Below are 21,436 nucleotides of genomic sequence, written 5' to 3' on the forward strand. Positions count from 1 at the left end.
GCCAAAAGAACACAGTTAGGACTTAGGAATGTGGTTTTAAGCACGTCAAGTTAAAATGTACGTCAATATAGAACAAAACATACGTCTAAAAAAAGTGTTTTAATAGTTTGTAGAAGTGAATCTGGTGCCTCAAGACTGTGACGGAATCGCATCAGCAACTCAAAACATCAGGGCAATATGTCCCTAAATCAAACCCACTCCGCTGCTGAAATCCGGGATTGAACCAAGGACCTTTAGATCTACATTCTCTCCCAAATAAGCTATTTTGGCAGAAAACCTGCGAGTGGCCCTCAGGCAGAAAACTAAACATCTGGAAAAATGACGTTTTGCTTTCTGCAAATGGTCGTAGCAAAACTGCCTGATTTCATGTAAAAAGGACAAGAGTGCAATGATAGGGTTTATGTCCAGACATGGATGTATGAATGTAGTGCAGGTTTATGAGAGCACATGAGGGAAGCAACAGAATCACATCAGATTGCTGAGAGTCAGCAACTCCAAACCTCAAGGCAATTTGTCCCCAAAACACAACCTTCATCTGCCGAAACCCGGGATCGAACCAGGGACATTTAGATCTTCAGTCTAACGCTCTCCCAACTGAGCTATTTCGGCACAGAAGTGCTGCCAGGAGTGGTGATAAGAGGAAATACAAAGCATCTGGAAAACGTTGCCGGAAAATGAAGGAAAAAGCAACTTTCCATGAAGCTTCAACAGGCTCTTGCACTGTCGCTTAGCTCCAGCTTACAATTCAACACTGAAGTCTCCATACAGGCCTCAACCTCAGTGTGAGCACATATGTTAAGCTACTGAATCACATCAGATTGCTGAGAGTCAGCAACTCCAAACCTCAAGGCAATTTGTCCCCAAAACACAACCTTCAGCTGCCGAAACCCAGGATCAAACCAGCGACATTTAGATCTTCAGTCTAACGCTCTCCCAACTGAGCTATTTCGGCACAGAAATGCTGCCAGGAGTGGTGATAAGAGGAAATACAAAGCATCTGGAAAACGTTGCCGGAAAATGAAGGGAAAAGCAACTTTCCATGGAGCTTCAACAGGCTCTTGCACTGTCGCTTAGCTCCAGCTTACAATTCATCACTGAAGTCCCCATACAGGCCTCAACCTCAGTGTGAGCACATATGTTACGCTACTGAATCACATCAGATTGCTGAGAGTCAGCAACTCCAAAGCTCAAGGCAATTTGTCCCCAAAACACAACCTTCAGCTGCCGAAACCCGGGATCGAACCAGGGACATTTAGATTTTCAGTCTAACGCTCTCCCAACTGAGCTATTTCGGCACAGAAATGCTGCCAGGAGTGATGATAAGAGAAAATACAAAGCATCTGGAAAACGTTGCCGGAAAATGAAGGGAAAAGCAACTTTCCATGAAGCTTCAACAGGCTCTTGCACTGTCGCTTGGCTCCAGCTTACATTTCAACACTGAAGTCTCAATACAGGCCTCAACCTCAGTGTGAGCACATATGTTAAGCTACTGAATCACATCAGATTGCTGAGAGTCAGCAATTCCAAACCTCAAGGCAATTTGTCCCCAAAACACAACCTTCATCTGCCGAAACCCGGGATCGAACCAGGGACATTTAGATCTTCAGTCTAACGCTCTCCCAACTGAGCTATTTCGGCACAGAAATGCTGCCAGGAGTGGTGATAAGAGGAAATACAAAGCATCTGGAAAACGTTGCCGGAAAATGAAGGGAAAAGCAACTTTCCATGAAGCTTCAACAGGTTCTTGCACTGTCGCTGAGCTCCAGCTTACAATTCAACACTGAAGTCTCAATACAGGCCTCAACCTCAGTGTGAGCACATATGTTAAGCTACTGAATCACATCAGATTGCTGAGAGTCAGCAATTCCAAACCTCAAGGCAATTTGTCCCCAAAACACAACCTTCATCTGCCGAAACCCAGGATCGAACCAGGGACATTTAGATCTTCAGTCTAACGCTCTCCCAACTGAGCTATTTCGGCACAGAAATGCCGCCTGGAGTGGTGATAAGAGGAAATACAAAGCATCTGGAAAACGTCGCCGGAAAATGAAGGGAAAAGCAACTTTCCATGAAGCTTCAACAGGCTCTTGCACTGTCGCTTGGCTCCAGCTTACATTTCAACACTGAAGTCTCAATACAGGCCTCAACCTCAGTGTGAGCACATATGTTAAGCTACTGAATCACATCAGATTGCTGAGAGTCAGCAATTCCAAACCTCAAGGCAATTTGTCCCCAAAACACAACCTTCATCTGCCGAAACCCGGGATCGAACCAGGGACATTTAGATCTTCACTCTAACGCTCTCCCAACTGAGCTATTTCGGCACATAAAATGCCGCCTGGAGTGGTGATAAGAGGAAATACAAAGCATCTGGAAAACGTTGCCGGAAAATGAAGGGAAAAGCAACTTTCCATGAAGCTTCAACAGGTTCTTGCACTGTCGCTTAGCTCCAGCTTACAATTCAACACTGAAGTCCCCATACAGGCCTCAACCTCAGTGTGAGCACATATGTTACGCTACTGAATCACATCAGATTGCTGAGAGTCAGCAACTCCAAACCTCAAGGCAATTTGTCCCCAAAACACAACCTTCATCTGCCGAAACCCGGGATCGAACCAGCGACATTTAGATCTTCAGTCTAACGCTCTCCCGACTGAGCTATTTCGGCACAGAAATGCTGCCAGGAGTGGTGATAAGAGGAAATACAAAGCATCTGGAAAACGTTGCCGGAAAATGAAGGGAAAAGCAACTTTCCATAAAGCTTCAACAGGCTCTTGCACTGTCGCTTAGCTCCAGCTTACATTTCAACACTGAAGTCTCCATACAGGCCTCAACCTCAGTGTGCGCACATATGTTAAGCTACTGAATCACATCAGATTGTTGAGAGTCAGCAATTCCAAACCTCAAGGCAATTTGTCCCCAAAACACAACCACCAGCTGCCGAAACCCGGGATCGAACCAGGGACATTTAGATCTTCAGTCTAACGCTCTCCCAACTGAGCTATTTCGGCACAGAAATGCCGCCAGGAGTGGTGATAAGAGGAAATACAAAGCATCTGGAAAACATTGCCGGAAAATGAAGAGAAAAGCAACTTTCCATGAAGCTTCAACAGGCTCTTGCACTGTCGCTTAGCTCCAGCTTACAATTCAACAGTGAAGTCCCCATACAGGCCTCAACCTCAGTGTGAGCACATATGTTAAGCTACTGAATCACATCAGATTGCTGAGAGTCAGCAGCTCCAAACCTCAAGGCAATTTGTCCCCAAAACACAACCACCAGCTGCCGAAACCCGGGATCAAACCAGGGACATTTAGATCTTCAGTCTAACGCTCTCCCAACTGAGCTATTTCGGCACAGAAATGCCGCCAGGAGTGGTGATAAGAGGAAATACAAAGCATCTGGAAAAAATTGCCGGAAAATGAAGAGAAAAGCAACTTTCCATGAAGCTTCAACAGGCTCTTGCACTGTCGCTTAGCTCCAGCTTACAATTCAACAGTGAAGTCCCCATACAGGCCTCAACCTCAGTGTGAGCACATATGTTAAGCTACTGAATCACATCAGATTGCTGAGAGTCAGCAACTCCAAACCTCAAGGCAATTTGTCCCCAAAACACAACCTTCAGCTGCCGAAACCCGGGATCGAACCAGGGACATTTAGATCTTCAGTCTAACGCTCTCCCAACTGAGCTATTTCGGCACAGAAATGCTGCCAGGAGTGGTGATAAGAGGAAATACAAAGCATCTGGAAAACGTTGCCGGAAAATGAAGGGAAAAGCAACTTTCCATGGAGCTTCAAAAGGCTCTTGCACTGTCGCTTAGCTCCAGCTTACATTTCAACACTGAAGTCTCAATACAGGCCTCAACCTCAGTGTGAGCACATATGTTAAGCTACTGAATCACATCAGATTGTTGAGAGTCAGCAATTCCAAACCTCAAGGCAATTTGTCCCCAAAACACAACCACCAGCTGCCGAAACCCGGGATCGAACCAGGGACATTTAGATCTTCAGTCTAACGCTCTCCCAACTGAGCTATTTCGGCACAGAAATGCTGCCAGGAGTGATGATAAGAGAAAATACAAAGCATCTGGAAAACGTTGCCGGAAAATGAAGGGAAAAGCAACTTTCCATGAAGCTTCAACAGGCTCTTGCACTGTCGCTTGGCTCCAGCTTACATTTCAACACTGAAGTCTCAATACAGGCCTCAACCTCAGTGTGAGCACATATGTTAAGCTACTGAATCACATCAGATTGCTGAGAGTCAGCAATTCCAAACCTCAAGGCAATTTGTCCCCAAAACACAACCTTCATCTGCCGAAACCCAGGATCGAACCAGGGACATTTAGATCTTCAGTCTAACGCTCTCCCAACTGAGCTATTTCGGCACAGAAATGCCGCCTGGAGTGGTGATAAGAGGAAATACAAAGCATCTGGAAAACGTCGCCGGAAAATGAAGGGAAAAGCAACTTTCCATGAAGCTTCAACAGGCTCTTGCACTGTCGCTTGGCTCCAGCTTACATTTCAACACTGAAGTCTCAATACAGGCCTCAACCTCAGTGTGAGCACATATGTTAAGCTACTGAATCACATCAGATTGCTGAGAGTCAGCAATTCCAAACCTCAAGGCAATTTGTCCCCAAAACACAACCTTCATCTGCCGAAACCTGGGATCGAACCAGGGACATTTAGATCTTCAGTCTAACGCTCTCCCAACTGAGCTATTTCGGCACATAAAATGCCGCCTGGAGTGGTGATAAGAGGAAATACAAAGCATCTGGAAAACGTTGCCGGAAAATGAAGGGAAAAGCAACTTTCCATGAAGCTTCAACAGGTTCTTGCACTGTCGCTTAGCTCCAGCTTACAATTCAACACTGAAGTCCCCATACAGGCCTCAACCTCAGTGTGAGCACATATGTTACGCTACTGAATCACATCAGATTGCTGAGAGTCAGCAACTCCAAACCTCAAGGCAATTTGTCCCCAAAACACAACCTTCATCTGCCGAAACCCGGGATCGAACCAGGGACATTTAGATCTTCAGTCTAACGCTCTCCCGACTGAGCTATTTCGGCACAGAAATGCTGCCAGGAGTGGTGATAAGAGGAAATACAAAGCATCTGGAAAACGTTGCCGGAAAATGAAGGGAAAAGCAACTTTCCATAAAGCTTCAACAGGCTCTTGCACTGTCGCTTAGCTCCAGCTTACATTTCAACACTGAAGTCTCCATACAGGCCTCAACCTCAGTGTGCGCACATATGTTAAGCTACTGAATCACATCAGATTGTTGAGAGTCAGCAATTCCAAACCTCAAGGCAATTTGTCCCCAAAACACAACCACCAGCTGCCGAAACCCGGGATCGAACCAGGGACATTTAGATCTTCAGTCTAACGCTCTCCCAACTGAGCTATTTCGGCACAGAAATGCCGCCAGGAGTGGTGATAAGAGGAAATACAAAGCATCTGGAAAACGTTGCCGGAAAATGAAGGGAAAAGCAACTTTCCATGGAGCTTCAAAAGGCTCTTGCACTGTCGCTTAGCTCCAGCTTACATTTCAACACTGAAGTCTCAATACAGGCCTCAACCTCAGTGTGAGCACATATGTTACGCTACTGAATCACATCAGATTGCTGAGAGTCAGCAACTCCAAACCTCAAGGCAATTTGTCCCCAAAACACAACCTTCAGCTGCCGAAACCCAGGATCGAACCAGCGACATTTAGATCTTCAGTCTAACGCTTTCCCAACTGAGCTATTTCGGCACAGAAATGCTGCCAGGAGTGGTGATAAGAGGAAATACAAAGCATCTGGAAAACATTGCCGGAAAATGAAGAGAAAAGCAACTTTCCATGAAGCTTCAACAGGCTCTTGCACTGTCGCTTAGCTCCAGCTTACAATTCAACACTGAAGTCCCCATACAGGCCTCAACCTCAGTGTGAGCACATATGTTAAGCTACTGAATCACATCAGATTGCTGAGAGTCAGCAGCTCCAAACCTCAAGGCAATTTGTCCCCAAAACACAACCACCAGCTGCCGAAACCCGGGATCGAACCAGCGACATTTAGATCTTCAGTCTAACGCTCTCCCGACTGAGCTATTTCGGCACAGAAATGCTGCCAGGAGTGGTGATAAGAGGAAATACAAAGCATCTGGAAAACGTTGCCGGAAAATGAAGGGAAAAGCAACTTTCCATAAAGCTTCAACAGGCTCTTGCACTGTCGCTTAGCTCCAGCTTACATTTCAACACTGAAGTCTCCATACAGGCCTCAACCTCAGTGTGCGCACATATGTTAAGCTACTGAATCACATCAGATTGTTGAGAGTCAGCAATTCCAAACCTCAAGGCAATTTGTCCCCAAAACACAACCACCAGCTGCCGAAACCCGGGATCGAACCAGGGACATTTAGATCTTCAGTCTAACGCTCTCCCAACTGAGCTATTTCGGCACAGAAATGCCGCCAGGAGTGGTGATAAGAGGAAATACAAAGCATCTGGAAAACATTGCCGGAAAATGAAGAGAAAAGCAACTTTCCATGAAGCTTCAACAGGCTCTTGCACTGTCGCTTAGCTCCAGCTTACAATTCAACAGTGAAGTCCCCATACAGGCCTCAACCTCAGTGTGAGCACATATGTTAAGCTACTGAATCACATCAGATTGCTGAGAGTCAGCAGCTCCAAACCTCAAGGCAATTTGTCCCCAAAACACAACCACCAGCTGCCGAAACCCGGGATCAAACCAGGGACATTTAGATCTTCAGTCTAACGCTCTCCCAACTGAGCTATTTCGGCACAGAAATGCCGCCAGGAGTGGTGATAAGAGGAAATACAAAGCATCTGGAAAAAATTGCCGGAAAATGAAGAGAAAAGCAACTTTCCATGAAGCTTCAACAGGCTCTTGCACTGTCGCTTAGCTCCAGCTTACAATTCAACAGTGAAGTCCCCATACAGGCCTCAACCTCAGTGTGAGCACATATGTTAAGCTACTGAATCACATCAGATTGCTGAGAGTCAGCAACTCCAAACCTCAAGGCAATTTGTCCCCAAAACACAACCTTCAGCTGCCGAAACCCGGGATCGAACCAGGGACATTTAGATCTTCAGTCTAACGCTCTCCCAACTGAGCTATTTCGGCACAGAAATGCTGCCAGGAGTGGTGATAAGAGGAAATACAAAGCATCTGGAAAACGTTGCCGGAAAATGAAGGGAAAAGCAACTTTCCATGGAGCTTCAAAAGGCTCTTGCACTGTCGCTTAGCTCCAGCTTACATTTCAACACTGAAGTCTCAATACAGGCCTCAACCTCAGTGTGAGCACATATGTTACGCTACTGAATCACATCAGATTGCTGAGAGTCAGCAACTCCAAACCTCAAGGCAATTTGTCCCCAAAACACAACCTTCAGCTGCCGAAACCCAGGATCGAACCAGCGACATTTAGATCTTCAGTCTAACGCTTTCCCAACTGAGCTATTTCGGCACAGAAATGCTGCCAGGAGTGGTGATAAGAGGAAATACAAAGCATCTGGAAAACGTTGCCGGAAAATGAAGGGAAAAGCAACTTTCCATGGAGCTTCAACAGGCTCTTGCACTGTCGCTTAGCTCCAGCTTACAATTCATCACTGAAGTCCCCATACAGGCCTCAACCTCAGTGTGAGCACATATGTTACGCTACTGAATCACATCAGATTGCTGAGAGTCAGCAACTCCAAAGCTCAAGGCAATTTGTCCCCAAAACACAACCTTCAGCTGCCGAAACCCTGGATCGAACCAGGGACATTTAGATTTTCAGTCTAACGCTCTCCCAACTGAGCTATTTCGGCACAGAAATGCTGCCAGGAGTGATGATAAGAGAAAATACAAAGCATCTGGAAAACGTTGCCGGAAAATGAAGGGAAAAGCAACTTTCCATGAAGCTTCAACAGGCTCTTGCACTGTCGCTTGGCTCCAGCTTACATTTCAACACTGAAGTCTCAATACAGGCCTCAACCTCAGTGTGAGCACATATGTTAAGCTACTGAATCACATCAGATTGCTGAGAGTCAGCAATTCCAAACCTCAAGGCAATTTGTCCCCAAAACACAACCTTCATCTGCCGAAACCCGGGATCGAACCAGGGACATTTAGATCTTCAGTCTAACGCTCTCCCAACTGAGCTATTTCGGCACAGAAATGCTGCCAGGAGTGGTGATAAGAGGAAATACAAAGCATCTGGAAAACGTTGCCGGAAAATGAAGGGAAAAGCAACTTTCCATGAAGCTTCAACAGGTTCTTGCACTGTCGCTGAGCTCCAGCTTACAATTCAACACTGAAGTCTCAATACAGGCCTCAACCTCAGTGTGAGCACATATGTTAAGCTACTGAATCACATCAGATTGTTGAGAGTCAGCAATTCCAAACCTCAAGGCAATTTGTCCCCAAAACACAACCACCAGCTGCCGAAACCCGGGATCGAACCAGGGACATTTAGATCTTCAGTCTAACGCTCTCCCAACTGAGCTATTTCGGCACAGAAATGCTGCCAGGTGTGATGATAAGAGAAAATACAAAGCATCTGGAAAACGTTGCCGGAAAATGAAGGGAAAAGCAACTTTCCATGAAGCTTCAACAGGCTCTTGCACTGTCGCTTGGCTCCAGCTTACATTTCAACACTGAAGTCTCAATACAGGCCTCAACCTCAGTGTGAGCACATATGTTAAGCTACTGAATCACATCAGATTGCTGAGAGTCAGCAATTCCAAACCTCAAGGCAATTTGTCCCCAAAACACAACCTTCATCTGCCGAAACCCAGGATCGAACCAGGGACATTTAGATCTTCAGTCTAACGCTCTCCCAACTGAGCTATTTCGGCACAGAAATGCCGCCTGGAGTGGTGATAAGAGGAAATACAAAGCATCTGGAAAACGTCGCCGAAAATGAAGGGAAAAGCAACTTTCCATGAAGCTTCAACAGGCTCTTGCACTGTCGCTTGGCTCCAGCTTACATTTCAACACTGAAGTCTCAATACAGGCCTCAACCTCAGTGTGAGCACATATGTTAAGCTACTGAATCACATCAGATTGCTGAGAGTCAGCAATTCCAAACCTCAAGGCAATTTGTCCCCAAAACACAACCTTCATCTGCCGAAACCCAGGATCGAACCAGGGACATTTAGATCTTCAGTCTAACGCTCTCCCAACTGAGCTATTTCGGCACAGAAATGCCGCCTGGAGTGGTGATAAGAGGAAATACAAAGCATCTGGAAAACGTCGCCGGAAAATGAAGGGAAAAGCAACTTTCCATGAAGCTTCAACAGGCTCTTGCACTGTCGCTTAGCTCCAGCTTACATTTCAACACTGAAGTCTCAATACAGGCCTCAACCTCAGTGTGAGCACATATGTTACGCTACTGAATCACATCAGATTGCTGAGAGTCAGCAACTCCAAACCTCAAGGCAATTTGTCCCCAAAACACAACCTTCAGCTGCCGAAACCCGGGATCGAACCAGCGACATTTAGATCTTCAGTCTAACGCTCTCCCAACTGAGCTATTTCGGCACAGAAATGCTGCCAGGAGTGGTGATAAGAGGAAATACAAAGCATCTGGAAAACGTTGCCGGAAAATGAAGGGAAAAGCAACTTTCCATAAAGCTTCAACAGGCTCTTGCACTGTCGCTTAGCTCCAGCTTACATTTCAACACTGAAGTCTCCATACAGGCCTCAACCTCAGTGTGAGCACATATGTTAAGCTACTGAATCACATCAGATTGCTGAGAGTCAGCAATTCCAAACCTCAAGGCAATTTGTCCCCAAAACACAACCTTCGTCTGCCGAAACCCGGGATCGAACAAGGGACATTTAGATCTTCAGTCTAACGCTCTCCCAACTGAGCTATTTCGGCACAGAAATGCTGCCTGGAGTGGTGATAAATGGAAATACAAAGCATCTGGAAAACGTTGCCGGAAAATGAAGGGAAAAGCAACTTTCCATGGACCTTCAACAGGCTCTTGCACTGTCGCTTAGCTCCAGCTTACAATTCAACACTGAAGTCCCCATACAGGCCTCAACCTCAGTGTGAGCACATATGTTAAGCTACTGAATCACATCAGATTGCTGAGAGTCAGCAACTCCAAACCTCAAGGCAATTTGTCCCCAAAACACAACCACCAGCTGCCGAAACCCCGGATCGAACCAGGGACATTTAGATCTTCAGTCTAATGCTCTCCCAACTGAGCTATTTCAGCACAGAAATGCTACCTGGAGTGGTGATAAATGGAAATACAAAGCATCTGGAAAACGTTGCCGGAAAATGAAGGGAAAAGCAACTTTCCATGGACCTTCAACAGGCTCTTGCACTGTCGCTTAGCTCCAGCTTACAATTCAAAGCAATCCAACACTGAAGTCTCAATACAGGCCTCAACCTCAGTGTGAGCACATATGTTAAGCTACTGAATCACATCAGATTGCTGAGAGTCAGCAATTCCAAACCTCAAGGCAATTTGTCCCCAAAACACAACCTTCATCTGCCGAAACCCAGGATCGAACCAGGGACATTTAGATCTTCAGTCTAACGCTCTCCCAACTGAGCTATTTCGGCACAGAAATGCCGCCTGGAGTGGTGATAAGAGGAAATACAAAGCATCTGGAAAACGTCGCCGGAAAATGTAGGGAAAAGCAACTTTCCATGAAGCTTCAACAGGCTCTTGCACTGTCGCTTAGCTCCAGCTTACATTTCAACACTGAAGTCTCAATACAGGCCTCAACCTCAGTGTGAGCACATATGTTACGCTACTGAATCACATCAGATTGCTGAGAGTCAGCAACTCCAAACCTCAAGGCAATTTGTCCCCAAAACACAACCTTCAGCTGCCGAAACCCGGGATCGAACCAGCGACATTTAGATCTTCAGTCTAACGCTCTCCCAACTGAGCTATTTCGGCACAGAAATGCTGCCAGGAGTGGTGATAAGAGGAAATACAAAGCATCTGGAAAACGTTGCCGGAAAATGAAGGGAAAAGCAACTTTCCATAAAGCTTCAACAGGCTCTTGCACTGTCGCTTAGCTCCAGCTTACATTTCAACACTGAAGTCTCCATACAGGCCTCAACCTCAGTGTGAGCACATATGTTAAGCTACTGAATCACATCAGATTGTTGAGAGTCAGCAATTCCAAACCTCAAGGCAATTTGTCCCCAAAACACAACCACCAGCTGCCGAAACCCGGGATCGAACCAGGGACATTTAGATCTTCAGTCTAACGCTCTCCCAACTGAGCTATTTCGGCACAGAAATGCTGCCAGGAGTGGTGATAAGAGGAAATACAAAGCATCTGGAAAACGTTGCCGGAAAATGAAGGAAAAAGCAACTTTCCATGAAGCTTCAACAGGCTCTTGCACTGTCGCTTAGCTCCAGCTTACAATTTATCACTGAAGTCCCCATACAGGCCTCAACCTCAGTGTGAGCACATATGTTACGCTACTGAATCACATCAGATTGCTGAGAGTCAGCAATTCCAAACCTCAAGGCAATTTGTCCCCAAAACACAACCACCAGCTGCCGAAACCCGGGATCGAACCAGGGACATTTAGATCTTCAGTCTAACGCTCTCCCAACTGAGCTATTTCAGCACAGAAATGCTGCCAGGAGTGATGATAAGAGAAAATACAAAGCATCTGGAAAACGTTGCCGGAAAATGAAGGGAAAAGCAACTTTCCATGAAGCTTCAACAGGCTCTTGCACTGTCGCTTGGCTCCAGCTTACATTTCAACACTGAAGTCTCAATACAGGCCTCAACCTCAGTGTGAGCACATATGTTAAGCTACTGAATCACATCAGATTGCTGAGAGTCAGCAATTCCAAACCTCAAGGCAATTTGTCCCCAAAACACAACCTTCATCTGCCGAAACCCAGGATCGAACCAGCGACATTTAGATCTTCAGTCTAACGCTTTCCCAACTGAGCTATTTCGGCACAGAAATGCTGCCAGGAGTGGTGATAAGACGAAATACAAAGCATCTGGAAAACGTTGCCGGAAAATGAAGGGAAAAGCAACTTTCCATGAAGCTTCAACAGGCTCTTGCACTGTCGCTTGGCTCCAGCTTACATTTCAACACTGAAGTCTCAATACAGGCCTCAACCTCAGTGTGAGGACATATGTTAAGCTACTGAATCACATCAGATTGCTGAGAGTTAGCAATTCCAAACCTCAAGGCAATTTGTCCCCAAAACACAACCTTCATCTGCCGAAACCCGGGATCGAACCAGGGACATTTAGATCTTCAGTCTAACGCTCTCCCAACTGAGCTATTTCGGCACAGAAATGCTGCCAGGAGTGGTGATAAGAGGAAATACAAAGCATCTGGAAAACGTCGCCGGAAAATGAAGGGAAAAGCAACTTTCCATGAAGCTTCAACAGACTCTTGCACTGTCGCTTAGCTCCAGCTTACATTTCAACACTGAAGTCTCAATACAGGCCTCAACCTCAGTGTGAGCACATATGTTAAGCTACTGAATCACATCAGATTGTTGAGAGTCAGCAATTCCAAACCTCAAGGCAATTTGTCCCCAAAACACAACCACCAGCTGCCGAAACCCGGGATCGAACCAGGGACATTTAGATCTTCAGTCTAACGCTCTCCCAACTGAGCTATTTCGGCACAGAAATGCTGCCAGGAGTGGTGATAAGAGGAAATACAAAGCATCTGGAAAACGTTGCCGGAAAATGAAGGGAAAAGCAACTTTCCATGAAGCTTCAACAGGTTCTTGCACTGTCGCTTAGCTCCAGCTTACAATTCAACACTGAAGTCCCCATACAGGCCTCAACCTCAGTGTGAGCACATATGTTACGCTACTGAATCACATCAGATTGCTGAGAGTCAGCAACTCCAAACCTCAAGGCAATTTGTCCCCAAAACACAACCTTCAGCTGCCGAAACCCGGGATCGAACCAGCGACATTTAGATCTTCAGTCTAACGCTCTCCCAACTGAGCTATTTCGGCACAGAAATGCTGCCAGGAGTGGTGATAAGAGGAAATACAAAGCATCTGGAAAACATTGCCGGAAAATGAAGAGAAAAGCAACTTTCCATGAAGCTTCAACAGGCTCTTGCACTGTCGCTTAGCTCCAGCTTACAATTCAACAGTGAAGTCCCCATACAGGCCTCAACCTCAGTGTGAGCACATATGTTAAGCTACTGAATCACATCAGATTGCTGAGAGTCAGCAGCTCCAAACCTCAAGGCAATTTGTCCCCAAAACACAACCACCAGCTGCCGAAACCCGGGATCGAACCAGGGACATTTAGATCTTCAGTCTAACGCTCTCCCAACTGAGCTATTTCGGCACAGAAATGTTGCCAGGAGTGGTGATAAGAGGAAATACAAAGCATCTGGAAAACGTTGCCGGAAAATGAAGGGAAAAGCAACTTTCCATGGAGCTTCAAAAGGCTCTTGCACTGTCGCTTAGCTCCAGCTTACATTTCAACACTGAAGTCTCAATACAGGCCTCAACCTCAGTGTGAGCACATATGTTAAGCTACTGAATCACATCAGATTGTTGAGAGTCAGCAATTCCAAACCTCAAGGCAATTTGTCCCCAAAACACAACCACCAGCTGCCAAAACCCGGGATCGAACCAGGGACATTTAGATCTTCAGTCTAACGCTCTCCCAACTGAGCTATTTCGGCACAGAAATGCTGCCAGGAGTGGTGATAAGACGAAATACAAAGCATCTGGAAAACGTTGCCGGAAAATGAAGGGAAAAGCAACTTTCCATGAAGCTTCAACAGGCTCTTGCACTGTCGCTTGGCTCCAGCTTACATTTCAACACTGAAGTCTCAATACAGGCCTCAACCTCAGTGTGAGCACATATGTTAAGCTACTGAATCACATCAGATTGTTGAGAGTCAGCAATTCCAAACCTCAAGGCAATTTGTCCCCAAAACACAACCACCAGCTGCCGAAACCCGGGATCGAACCAGGGACATTTAGATCTTCAGTCTAACGCTCTCCCAACTGAGCTATTTCGGCACAGAAATGCTGCCAGGAGTGATGATAAGAGAAAATACAAAGCATCTGGAAAACGTTGCCGGAAAATGAAGGGAAAAGCAACTTTCCATGAAGCTTCAACAGGCTCTTGCACTGTCGCTTGGCTCCAGCTTACATTTCAACACTGAAGTCTCAATACAGGCCTCAACCTCAGTGTGAGCACATATGTTAAGCTACTGAATCACATCAGATTGCTGAGAGTCAGCAATTCCAAACCTCAAGGCAATTTGTCCCCAAAACACAACCTTCATCTGCCGAAACCCAGGATCGAACCAGGGACATTTAGATCTTCAGTCTAACGCTCTCCCAACTGAGCTATTTCGGCACAGAAATGCCGCCTGGAGTGGTGATAAGAGGAAATACAAAGCATCTGGAAAACGTCGCCGGAAAATGAAGGGAAAAGCAACTTTCCATGAAGCTTCAACAGGTTCTTGCACTGTCGCTTAGCTCCAGCTTACAATTCAACACTGAAGTCCCCATACAGGCCTCAACCTCAGTGTGAGCACATATGTTACGCTACTGAATCACATCAGATTGCTGAGAGTCAGCAACTCCAAACCTCAAGGCAATTTGTCCCCAAAACACAACCTTCAGCTGCCGAAACCCGGGATCGAACCAGCGACATTTAGATCTTCAGTCTAACGCTCTCCCAACTGAGCTATTTCGGCACAGAAATGCTGCCAGGAGTGGTGATAAGAGGAAATACAAAGCATCTGGAAAACATTGCCGGAAAATGAAGAGAAAAGCAACTTTCCATGAAGCTTCAACAGGCTCTTGCACTGTCGCTTAGCTCCAGCTTACAATTCAACAGTGAAGTCCCCATACAGGCCTCAACCTCAGTGTGAGCACATATGTTAAGCTACTGAATCACATCAGATTGCTGAGAGTCAGCAGCTCCAAACCTCAAGGCAATTTGTCCCCAAAACACAACCACCAGCTGCCGAAACCCGGGATCGAACCAGGGACATTTAGATCTTCAGTCTAACGCTCTCCCAACTGAGCTATTTCGGCACAGAAATGTTGCCAGGAGTGGTGATAAGAGGAAATACAAAGCATCTGGAAAACGTTGCCGGAAAATGAAGGGAAAAGCAACTTTCCATGGAGCTTCAAAAGGCTCTTGCACTGTCGCTTAGCTCCAGCTTACATTTCAACACTGAAGTCTCAATACAGGCCTCAACCTCAGTGTGAGCACATATGTTAAGCTACTGAATCACATCAGATTGTTGAGAGTCAGCAATTCCAAACCTCAAGGCAATTTGTCCCCAAAACACAACCACCAGCTGCCAAAACCCGGGATCGAACCAGGGACATTTAGATCTTCAGTCTAACGCTCTCCCAACTGAGCTATTTCGGCACAGAAATGCTGCCAGGAGTGGTGATAAGACGAAATACAAAGCATCTGGAAAACGTTGCCGGAAAATGAAGGGAAAAGCAACTTTCCATGAAGCTTCAACAGGCTCTTGCACTGTCGCTTGGCTCCAGCTTACATTTCAACACTGAAGTCTCAATACAGGCCTCAACCTCAGTGTGAGCACATATGTTAAGCTACTGAATCACATCAGATTGTTGAGAGTCAGCAATTCCAAACCTCAAGGCAATTTGTCCCCAAAACACAACCACCAGCTGCCGAAACCCGGGATCGAACCAGGGACATTTAGATCTTCAGTCTAACGCTCTCCCAACTGAGCTATTTCGGCACAGAAATGCTGCCAGGAGTGATGATAAGAGAAAATACAAAGCATCTGGAAAACGTTGCCGGAAAATGAAGGGAAAAGCAACTTTCCATGAAGCTTCAACAGGCTCTTGCACTGTCGCTTGGCTCCAGCTTACATTTCAACACTGAAGTCTCAATACAGGCCTCAACCTCAGTGTGAGCACATATGTTAAGCTACTGAATCACATCAGATTGCTGAGAGTCAGCAATTCCAAACCTCAAGGCAATTTGTCCCCAAAACACAACCTTCATCTGCCAAAACCCAGGATCGAACCAGGGACATTTAGATCTTCAGTCTAACGCTCTCCCAACTGAGCTATTTCGGCACAGAAATGCCGCCTGGAGTGGTGATAAGAGGAAATACAAAGCATCTGGAAAACGTCGCCGGAAAATGAAGGGAAAAGCAACTTTCCATGAAGCTTCAACAGGCTCTTGCACTGTCGCTTAGCTCCAGCTTACATTTCAACACTGAAGTCTCAATACAGGCCTCAACCTCAGTGTGAGCACATATGTTACGCTACTGAATCACATCAGATTGCTGAGAGTCAGCAACTCCAAACCTCAAGGCAATTTGTCCCCAAAACACAACCTTCAGCTGCCGAAACCCGGGATCGAACCAGCGACATTTAGATCTTCAGTCTAACGCTCTCCCAACTGAGCTATTTCGGCACAGAAATGCTGCCAGGAGTGGTGATAAGAGGAAATACAAAGCATCTGGAAAACGTTGCCGGAAAATGAAGGGAAAAGCAACTTTCCATAAAGCTTCAACAGGCTCTTGCACTGTCGCTTAGCTCCAGCTTACATTTCAACACTGAAGTCTCCATACAGGCCTCAACCTCAGTGTGAGCACATATGTTAAGCTACTGAATCACATCAGATTGCTGAGAGTCAGCAATTCCAAACCTCAAGGCAATTTGTCCCCAAAACACAACCTTCGTCTGCCGAAACCCGGGATCGAACAAGGGACATTTAGATCTTCAGTCTAACGCTCTCCCAACTGAGCTATTTCGGCACAGAAATGCTGCCTGGAGTGGTGATAAATGGAAATACAAAGCATCTGGAAAACGTTGCCGGAAAATGAAGGGAAAAGCAACTTTCCATGGACCTTCAACAGGCTCTTGCACTGTCGCTTAGCTCCAGCTTACAATTCAACACTGAAGTCCCCATACAGGCCTCAACCTCAGTGTGAGCACATATGTTAAGCTACTGAATCACATCAGATTGCTGAGAGTCAGCAACTCCAAACCTCAAGGCAATTTGTCCCCAAAACACAACCACCAGCTGCCGAAACCCCGGATCGAACCAGGGACATTTAGATCTTCAGTCTAATGCTCTCCCAACTGAGCTATTTCAGCACAGAAATGCTACCTGGAGTGGTGATAAATGGAAATACAAAGCATCTGGAAAACGTTGCCGGAAAATGAAGGGAAAAGCAACTTTCCATGGACCTTCAACAGGCTCTTGCACTGTCGCTTAGCTCCAGCTTACAATTCAAAGCAATCCAACACTGAAGTCTCAATACAGGCCTCAACCTCAGTGTGAGCACATATGTTAAGCTACTGAATCACATCAGATTGCTGAGAGTCAGCAATTCCAAACCTCAAGGCAATTTGTCCCCAAAACACAACCTTCATCTGCCGAAACCCAGGATCGAACCAGGGACATTTAGATCTTCAGTCTAACGCTCTCCCAACTGAGCTATTTCGGCACAGAAATGCCGCCTGGAGTGGTGATAAGAGGAAATACAAAGCATCTGGAAAACGTCGCCGGAAAATGTAGGGAAAAGCAACTTTCCATGAAGCTTCAACAGGCTCTTGCACTGTCGCTTAGCTCCAGCTTACATTTCAACACTGAAGTCTCAATACAGGCCTCAACCTCAGTGTGAGCACATATGTTACGCTACTGAATCACATCAGATTGCTGAGAGTCAGCAACTCCAAACCTCAAGGCAATTTGTCCCCAAAACACAACCTTCAGCTGCCGAAACCCGGGATCGAACCAGCGACATTTAGATCTTCAGTCTAACGCTCTCCCAACTGAGCTATTTCGGCACAGAAATGCTGCCAGGAGTGGTGATAAGAGGAAATACAAAGCATCTGGAAAACGTTGCCGGAAAATGAAGGGAAAAGCAACTTTCCATAAAGCTTCAACAGGCTCTTGCACTGTCGCTTAGCTCCAGCTTACATTTCAACACTGAAGTCTCCATACAGGCCTCAACCTCAGTGTGAGCACATATGTTAAGCTACTGAATCACATCAGATTGTTGAGAGTCAGCAATTCCAAACCTCAAGGCAATTTGTCCCCAAAACACAACCACCAGCTGCCGAAACCCGGGATCGAACCAGGGACATTTAGATCTTCAGTCTAACGCTCTCCCAACTGAGCTATTTCGGCACAGAAATGCTGCCAGGAGTGGTGATAAGAGGAAATACAAAGCATCTGGAAAACGTTGCCGGAAAATGAAGGAAAAAGCAACTTTCCATGAAGCTTCAACAGGCTCTTGCACTGTCGCTTAGCTCCAGCTTACAATTTATCACTGAAGTCCCCATACAGGCCTCAACCTCAGTGTGAGCACATATGTTACGCTACTGAATCACATCAGATTGCTGAGAGTCAGCAATTCCAAACCTCAAGGCAATTTGTCCCCAAAACACAACCACCAGCTGCCGAAACCCGGGATCGAACCAGGGACATTTAGATCTTCAGTCTAACGCTCTCCCAACTGAGCTATTTCAGCACAGAAATGCTGCCAGGAGTGATGATAAGAGAAAATACAAAGCATCTGGAAAACGTTGCCGGAAAATGAAGGGAAAAGCAACTTTCCATGAAGCTTCAACAGGCTCTTGCACTGTCGCTTGGCTCCAGCTTACATTTCAACACTGAAGTCTCAATACAGGCCTCAACCTCAGTGTGAGCACATATGTTAAGCTACTGAATCACATCAGATTGCTGAGAGTCAGCAATTCCAAACCTCAAGGCAATTTGTCCCCAAAACACAACCTTCATCTGCCGAAACCCAGGATCGAACCAGCGACATTTAGATCTTCAGTCTAACGCTTTCCCAACTGAGCTATTTCGGCACAGAAATGCTGCCAGGAGTGGTGATAAGACGAAATACAAAGCATCTGGAAAACGTTGCCGGAAAATGAAGGGAAAAGCAACTTTCCATGAAGCTTCAACAGGCTCTTGCACTGTCGCTTGGCTCCAGCTTACATTTCAACACTGAAGTCTCAATACAGGCCTCAACCTCAGTGTGAGGACATATGTTAAGCTACTGAATCACATCAGATTGCTGAGAGTTAGCAATTCCAAACCTCAAGGCAATTTGTCCCCAAAACACAACCTTCATCTGCCGAAACCCGGGATCGAACCAGGGACATTTAGATCTTCAGTCTAACGCTCTCCCAACTGAGCTATTTCGGCACAGAAATGCTGCCAGGAGTGGTGATAAGAGGAAATACAAAGCATCTGGAAAACGTCGCCGGAAAATGAAGGGAAAAGCAACTTTCCATGAAGCTTCAACAGACTCTTGCACTGTCGCTTAGCTCCAGCTTACATTTCAACACTGAAGTCTCAATACAGGCCTCAACCTCAGTGTGAGCACATATGTTAAGCTACTGAATCACATCAGATTGTTGAGAGTCAGCAATTCCAAACCTCAAGGCAATTTGTCCCCAAAACACAACCACCAGCTGCCGAAACCCGGGATCGAACCAGGGACATTTAGATCTTCAGTCTAACGCTCTCCCAACTGAGCTATTTCGGCACAGAAATGCTGCCAGGAGTGGTGATAAGAGGAAATACAAAGCATCTGGAAAACGTTGCCGGAAAATGAAGGGAAAAGCAACTTTCCATGAAGCTTCAACAGGTTCTTGCACTGTCGCTTAGCTCCAGCTTACAATTCAACACTGAAGTCCCCATACAGGCCTCAACCTCAGTGTGAGCACATATGTTACGCTACTGAATCACATCAGATTGCTGAGAGTCAGCAACTCCAAACCTCAAGGCAATTTGTCCCCAAAACACAACCTTCAGCTGCCGAAACCCGGGATCGAACCAGCGACATTTAGATCTTCAGTCTAACGCTCTCCCAACTGAGCTATTTCGGCACAGAAATGCTGCCAGGAGTGGTGATAAGAGGAAATACAAAGCATCTGGAAAACATTGCCGGAAAATGAAGAGAAAAGCAACTTTCCATGAAGCTTCAACAGGCTCTTGCACTGTCGCTTAGCTCCAGCTTACAATTCAACAGTGAAGTCCCCATACAGGCCTCAACCTCAGTGTGAGCACATATGTTAAGCTACTGAATCACATCAGATTGCTGAGAGTCAGCAGCTCCAAACCTCAAGGCAATTTGTCCCCAAAACACAACCACCAGCTGCCGAAACCCGGGATCGAACCAGGGACATTTAGATCTTCAGTCTAACGCTCTCCCAACTGAGCTATTTCGGCACAGAAATGTTGCCAGGAGTGGTGATAAGAGGAAATACAAAGCATCTGGAAAACGTTGCCGGAAAATGAAGGGAAAAGCAACTTTCCATGGAGCTTCAAAAGGCTCTTGCACTGTCGCTTAGCTCCAGCTTACATTTCAACACTGAAGTCTCAATACAGGCCTCAACCTCAGTGTGAGCACATATGTTAAGCTACTGAATCACATCAGATTGTTGAGAGTCAGCAATTCCAAACCTCAAGGCAATTTGTCCCCAAAACACAACCACCAGCTGCCAAAACCCGGGATCGAACCAGGGACATTTAGATCTTCAGTCTAACGCTCTCCCAACTGAGCTATTTCGGCACAGAAATGCTGCCAGGAGTGGTGATAAGAGGAAATACAAAGCATCTGGAAAACGTTGCCGGAAAATGAAGGAAAAAGCAACTTTCCATGAAGCTTCAACAGGCTCTTGCACTGTCGCTTAGCTCCAGCTTACAATTTATCACTGAAGTCCCCATACAGGCCTCAACCTCAGTGTGAGCACATATGTTACGCTACTGAATCACATCAGATTGCTGAGAGTCAGCAACTCCAAACCTCAAGGCAATTTGTCCCCAAAATACAACCTTCAGCTGCCGAAACCCAGGATCGAACCAGGGACATTTAGATTTTCAGTCTAACACTCTCCCAACTGAGCTATTTCGGCACAGAAATGTTGCCAGGAGTGGTGATAAGAGAAAATAAAAAAAAGCATCTGGAAAACGTTGCCGGAAAATGAAGGGAAAAGCAACTTTCCATGGACCTCCAACAGGCTCTTGCACTGTCGCTTAGCTCCAGCTTACATTTCAACACTGAAGTCTCAATACAGGCCTCAACCTCAGTGTGAGCACATATGTTAAGCTACTGAATCACATCAGATTGCTGAGAGTCAGCAATTCCAAACCTCAAGGCAATTTGTCCCCAAAACACAACCACCAGCTGCCGAAACCCCGGATCGAACCAGGGACATTTAGATCTTCAGTCTAACGCTCTCCCAACTGAGCTATTTCAGCACAGAAATGCTACCTGGAGTGGTGATAAATGGAAATACAAAGCATCTGGAAAACGTTGCCGGAAAATGAAGGGAAAAGCAACTTTCCATGGACCTTCAACAGGCTCTTGCACTGTCGCTTAGCTCCAGCTTACAATTCAAAGCAATCCAACACTGAAGTCTCAATACAGGCCTCAACCTCAGTGTGAGCACATATGTTAAGCTACTGAATCACATCAGATTGC

The 21,436-nt window shown here is 46.1% G+C and overlaps 1 protein-coding gene and 61 non-coding genes across 63 annotated transcripts in view; all 62 read right to left on the reverse strand.

Moving 5' to 3' along the window:
- mfsd4aa (major facilitator superfamily domain containing 4Aa) overlaps positions 1-21,436 on the reverse strand; it is a 31,242-nt gene that overhangs the window by 3,462 nt on the left and 6,344 nt on the right. The gene's annotated exons all lie outside the window — the stretch shown is intronic.
- Positions 537-609, reverse strand: trnaf-gaa (transfer RNA phenylalanine (anticodon GAA)). Its single transcript has one exon. It is a non-coding gene; the product is annotated as a tRNA-Phe (tRNA).
- On the reverse strand, positions 880-952 carry trnaf-gaa (transfer RNA phenylalanine (anticodon GAA)). Its single transcript has one exon. It is a non-coding gene; the product is annotated as a tRNA-Phe (tRNA).
- Positions 1,223-1,295, reverse strand: trnaf-gaa (transfer RNA phenylalanine (anticodon GAA)). The gene has a single exon. It is a non-coding gene; the product is annotated as a tRNA-Phe (tRNA).
- trnaf-gaa (transfer RNA phenylalanine (anticodon GAA)) lies at positions 1,566-1,638 on the reverse strand. The gene has a single exon. It is a non-coding gene; the product is annotated as a tRNA-Phe (tRNA).
- trnaf-gaa (transfer RNA phenylalanine (anticodon GAA)) lies at positions 1,909-1,981 on the reverse strand. The gene has a single exon. It is a non-coding gene; the product is annotated as a tRNA-Phe (tRNA).
- On the reverse strand, positions 2,252-2,324 carry trnaf-gaa (transfer RNA phenylalanine (anticodon GAA)). Its single transcript has one exon. It is a non-coding gene; the product is annotated as a tRNA-Phe (tRNA).
- On the reverse strand, positions 2,596-2,668 carry trnaf-gaa (transfer RNA phenylalanine (anticodon GAA)). Its single transcript has one exon. It is a non-coding gene; the product is annotated as a tRNA-Phe (tRNA).
- trnaf-gaa (transfer RNA phenylalanine (anticodon GAA)) lies at positions 2,939-3,011 on the reverse strand. The gene has a single exon. It is a non-coding gene; the product is annotated as a tRNA-Phe (tRNA).
- trnaf-gaa (transfer RNA phenylalanine (anticodon GAA)) lies at positions 3,282-3,354 on the reverse strand. The gene has a single exon. It is a non-coding gene; the product is annotated as a tRNA-Phe (tRNA).
- trnaf-gaa (transfer RNA phenylalanine (anticodon GAA)) lies at positions 3,625-3,697 on the reverse strand. The gene has a single exon. It is a non-coding gene; the product is annotated as a tRNA-Phe (tRNA).
- Positions 3,968-4,040, reverse strand: trnaf-gaa (transfer RNA phenylalanine (anticodon GAA)). Its single transcript has one exon. It is a non-coding gene; the product is annotated as a tRNA-Phe (tRNA).
- Positions 4,311-4,383, reverse strand: trnaf-gaa (transfer RNA phenylalanine (anticodon GAA)). Its single transcript has one exon. It is a non-coding gene; the product is annotated as a tRNA-Phe (tRNA).
- trnaf-gaa (transfer RNA phenylalanine (anticodon GAA)) lies at positions 4,654-4,726 on the reverse strand. Its single transcript has one exon. It is a non-coding gene; the product is annotated as a tRNA-Phe (tRNA).
- trnaf-gaa (transfer RNA phenylalanine (anticodon GAA)) lies at positions 4,998-5,070 on the reverse strand. The gene has a single exon. It is a non-coding gene; the product is annotated as a tRNA-Phe (tRNA).
- trnaf-gaa (transfer RNA phenylalanine (anticodon GAA)) lies at positions 5,341-5,413 on the reverse strand. Its single transcript has one exon. It is a non-coding gene; the product is annotated as a tRNA-Phe (tRNA).
- On the reverse strand, positions 5,684-5,756 carry trnaf-gaa (transfer RNA phenylalanine (anticodon GAA)). The gene has a single exon. It is a non-coding gene; the product is annotated as a tRNA-Phe (tRNA).
- Positions 6,027-6,099, reverse strand: trnaf-gaa (transfer RNA phenylalanine (anticodon GAA)). Its single transcript has one exon. It is a non-coding gene; the product is annotated as a tRNA-Phe (tRNA).
- On the reverse strand, positions 6,370-6,442 carry trnaf-gaa (transfer RNA phenylalanine (anticodon GAA)). Its single transcript has one exon. It is a non-coding gene; the product is annotated as a tRNA-Phe (tRNA).
- Positions 6,713-6,785, reverse strand: trnaf-gaa (transfer RNA phenylalanine (anticodon GAA)). The gene has a single exon. It is a non-coding gene; the product is annotated as a tRNA-Phe (tRNA).
- Positions 7,056-7,128, reverse strand: trnaf-gaa (transfer RNA phenylalanine (anticodon GAA)). Its single transcript has one exon. It is a non-coding gene; the product is annotated as a tRNA-Phe (tRNA).
- trnaf-gaa (transfer RNA phenylalanine (anticodon GAA)) lies at positions 7,399-7,471 on the reverse strand. Its single transcript has one exon. It is a non-coding gene; the product is annotated as a tRNA-Phe (tRNA).
- Positions 7,742-7,814, reverse strand: trnaf-gaa (transfer RNA phenylalanine (anticodon GAA)). The gene has a single exon. It is a non-coding gene; the product is annotated as a tRNA-Phe (tRNA).
- On the reverse strand, positions 8,085-8,157 carry trnaf-gaa (transfer RNA phenylalanine (anticodon GAA)). Its single transcript has one exon. It is a non-coding gene; the product is annotated as a tRNA-Phe (tRNA).
- Positions 8,428-8,500, reverse strand: trnaf-gaa (transfer RNA phenylalanine (anticodon GAA)). Its single transcript has one exon. It is a non-coding gene; the product is annotated as a tRNA-Phe (tRNA).
- On the reverse strand, positions 8,771-8,843 carry trnaf-gaa (transfer RNA phenylalanine (anticodon GAA)). The gene has a single exon. It is a non-coding gene; the product is annotated as a tRNA-Phe (tRNA).
- On the reverse strand, positions 9,113-9,185 carry trnaf-gaa (transfer RNA phenylalanine (anticodon GAA)). Its single transcript has one exon. It is a non-coding gene; the product is annotated as a tRNA-Phe (tRNA).
- trnaf-gaa (transfer RNA phenylalanine (anticodon GAA)) lies at positions 9,456-9,528 on the reverse strand. The gene has a single exon. It is a non-coding gene; the product is annotated as a tRNA-Phe (tRNA).
- On the reverse strand, positions 9,799-9,871 carry trnaf-gaa (transfer RNA phenylalanine (anticodon GAA)). Its single transcript has one exon. It is a non-coding gene; the product is annotated as a tRNA-Phe (tRNA).
- Positions 10,142-10,214, reverse strand: trnaf-gaa (transfer RNA phenylalanine (anticodon GAA)). Its single transcript has one exon. It is a non-coding gene; the product is annotated as a tRNA-Phe (tRNA).
- trnaf-gaa (transfer RNA phenylalanine (anticodon GAA)) lies at positions 10,495-10,567 on the reverse strand. The gene has a single exon. It is a non-coding gene; the product is annotated as a tRNA-Phe (tRNA).
- trnaf-gaa (transfer RNA phenylalanine (anticodon GAA)) lies at positions 10,838-10,910 on the reverse strand. Its single transcript has one exon. It is a non-coding gene; the product is annotated as a tRNA-Phe (tRNA).
- trnaf-gaa (transfer RNA phenylalanine (anticodon GAA)) lies at positions 11,181-11,253 on the reverse strand. The gene has a single exon. It is a non-coding gene; the product is annotated as a tRNA-Phe (tRNA).
- trnaf-gaa (transfer RNA phenylalanine (anticodon GAA)) lies at positions 11,524-11,596 on the reverse strand. Its single transcript has one exon. It is a non-coding gene; the product is annotated as a tRNA-Phe (tRNA).
- Positions 11,867-11,939, reverse strand: trnaf-gaa (transfer RNA phenylalanine (anticodon GAA)). The gene has a single exon. It is a non-coding gene; the product is annotated as a tRNA-Phe (tRNA).
- trnaf-gaa (transfer RNA phenylalanine (anticodon GAA)) lies at positions 12,210-12,282 on the reverse strand. The gene has a single exon. It is a non-coding gene; the product is annotated as a tRNA-Phe (tRNA).
- Positions 12,553-12,625, reverse strand: trnaf-gaa (transfer RNA phenylalanine (anticodon GAA)). Its single transcript has one exon. It is a non-coding gene; the product is annotated as a tRNA-Phe (tRNA).
- trnaf-gaa (transfer RNA phenylalanine (anticodon GAA)) lies at positions 12,896-12,968 on the reverse strand. The gene has a single exon. It is a non-coding gene; the product is annotated as a tRNA-Phe (tRNA).
- On the reverse strand, positions 13,239-13,311 carry trnaf-gaa (transfer RNA phenylalanine (anticodon GAA)). The gene has a single exon. It is a non-coding gene; the product is annotated as a tRNA-Phe (tRNA).
- Positions 13,582-13,654, reverse strand: trnaf-gaa (transfer RNA phenylalanine (anticodon GAA)). The gene has a single exon. It is a non-coding gene; the product is annotated as a tRNA-Phe (tRNA).
- On the reverse strand, positions 13,925-13,997 carry trnaf-gaa (transfer RNA phenylalanine (anticodon GAA)). Its single transcript has one exon. It is a non-coding gene; the product is annotated as a tRNA-Phe (tRNA).
- trnaf-gaa (transfer RNA phenylalanine (anticodon GAA)) lies at positions 14,268-14,340 on the reverse strand. The gene has a single exon. It is a non-coding gene; the product is annotated as a tRNA-Phe (tRNA).
- trnaf-gaa (transfer RNA phenylalanine (anticodon GAA)) lies at positions 14,611-14,683 on the reverse strand. The gene has a single exon. It is a non-coding gene; the product is annotated as a tRNA-Phe (tRNA).
- Positions 14,954-15,026, reverse strand: trnaf-gaa (transfer RNA phenylalanine (anticodon GAA)). The gene has a single exon. It is a non-coding gene; the product is annotated as a tRNA-Phe (tRNA).
- trnaf-gaa (transfer RNA phenylalanine (anticodon GAA)) lies at positions 15,297-15,369 on the reverse strand. The gene has a single exon. It is a non-coding gene; the product is annotated as a tRNA-Phe (tRNA).
- On the reverse strand, positions 15,640-15,712 carry trnaf-gaa (transfer RNA phenylalanine (anticodon GAA)). The gene has a single exon. It is a non-coding gene; the product is annotated as a tRNA-Phe (tRNA).
- Positions 15,983-16,055, reverse strand: trnaf-gaa (transfer RNA phenylalanine (anticodon GAA)). Its single transcript has one exon. It is a non-coding gene; the product is annotated as a tRNA-Phe (tRNA).
- trnaf-gaa (transfer RNA phenylalanine (anticodon GAA)) lies at positions 16,326-16,398 on the reverse strand. The gene has a single exon. It is a non-coding gene; the product is annotated as a tRNA-Phe (tRNA).
- Positions 16,669-16,741, reverse strand: trnaf-gaa (transfer RNA phenylalanine (anticodon GAA)). The gene has a single exon. It is a non-coding gene; the product is annotated as a tRNA-Phe (tRNA).
- Positions 17,012-17,084, reverse strand: trnaf-gaa (transfer RNA phenylalanine (anticodon GAA)). Its single transcript has one exon. It is a non-coding gene; the product is annotated as a tRNA-Phe (tRNA).
- Positions 17,365-17,437, reverse strand: trnaf-gaa (transfer RNA phenylalanine (anticodon GAA)). Its single transcript has one exon. It is a non-coding gene; the product is annotated as a tRNA-Phe (tRNA).
- On the reverse strand, positions 17,708-17,780 carry trnaf-gaa (transfer RNA phenylalanine (anticodon GAA)). The gene has a single exon. It is a non-coding gene; the product is annotated as a tRNA-Phe (tRNA).
- On the reverse strand, positions 18,051-18,123 carry trnaf-gaa (transfer RNA phenylalanine (anticodon GAA)). The gene has a single exon. It is a non-coding gene; the product is annotated as a tRNA-Phe (tRNA).
- Positions 18,394-18,466, reverse strand: trnaf-gaa (transfer RNA phenylalanine (anticodon GAA)). Its single transcript has one exon. It is a non-coding gene; the product is annotated as a tRNA-Phe (tRNA).
- Positions 18,737-18,809, reverse strand: trnaf-gaa (transfer RNA phenylalanine (anticodon GAA)). Its single transcript has one exon. It is a non-coding gene; the product is annotated as a tRNA-Phe (tRNA).
- Positions 19,080-19,152, reverse strand: trnaf-gaa (transfer RNA phenylalanine (anticodon GAA)). Its single transcript has one exon. It is a non-coding gene; the product is annotated as a tRNA-Phe (tRNA).
- On the reverse strand, positions 19,423-19,495 carry trnaf-gaa (transfer RNA phenylalanine (anticodon GAA)). Its single transcript has one exon. It is a non-coding gene; the product is annotated as a tRNA-Phe (tRNA).
- On the reverse strand, positions 19,766-19,838 carry trnaf-gaa (transfer RNA phenylalanine (anticodon GAA)). The gene has a single exon. It is a non-coding gene; the product is annotated as a tRNA-Phe (tRNA).
- Positions 20,109-20,181, reverse strand: trnaf-gaa (transfer RNA phenylalanine (anticodon GAA)). Its single transcript has one exon. It is a non-coding gene; the product is annotated as a tRNA-Phe (tRNA).
- trnaf-gaa (transfer RNA phenylalanine (anticodon GAA)) lies at positions 20,452-20,524 on the reverse strand. The gene has a single exon. It is a non-coding gene; the product is annotated as a tRNA-Phe (tRNA).
- trnaf-gaa (transfer RNA phenylalanine (anticodon GAA)) lies at positions 20,795-20,867 on the reverse strand. Its single transcript has one exon. It is a non-coding gene; the product is annotated as a tRNA-Phe (tRNA).
- Positions 21,141-21,213, reverse strand: trnaf-gaa (transfer RNA phenylalanine (anticodon GAA)). Its single transcript has one exon. It is a non-coding gene; the product is annotated as a tRNA-Phe (tRNA).

Source organism: Cebidichthys violaceus, unplaced genomic scaffold (genome assembly GCF_023349555.1).
Source record: "Cebidichthys violaceus isolate CVI_PGR_0920_01 unplaced genomic scaffold, fCebVio1.0.p SCAF_17, whole genome shotgun sequence".
In the NCBI taxonomy this organism is placed as follows: Eukaryota; Metazoa; Chordata; class Actinopteri; order Perciformes; family Stichaeidae; genus Cebidichthys; species Cebidichthys violaceus.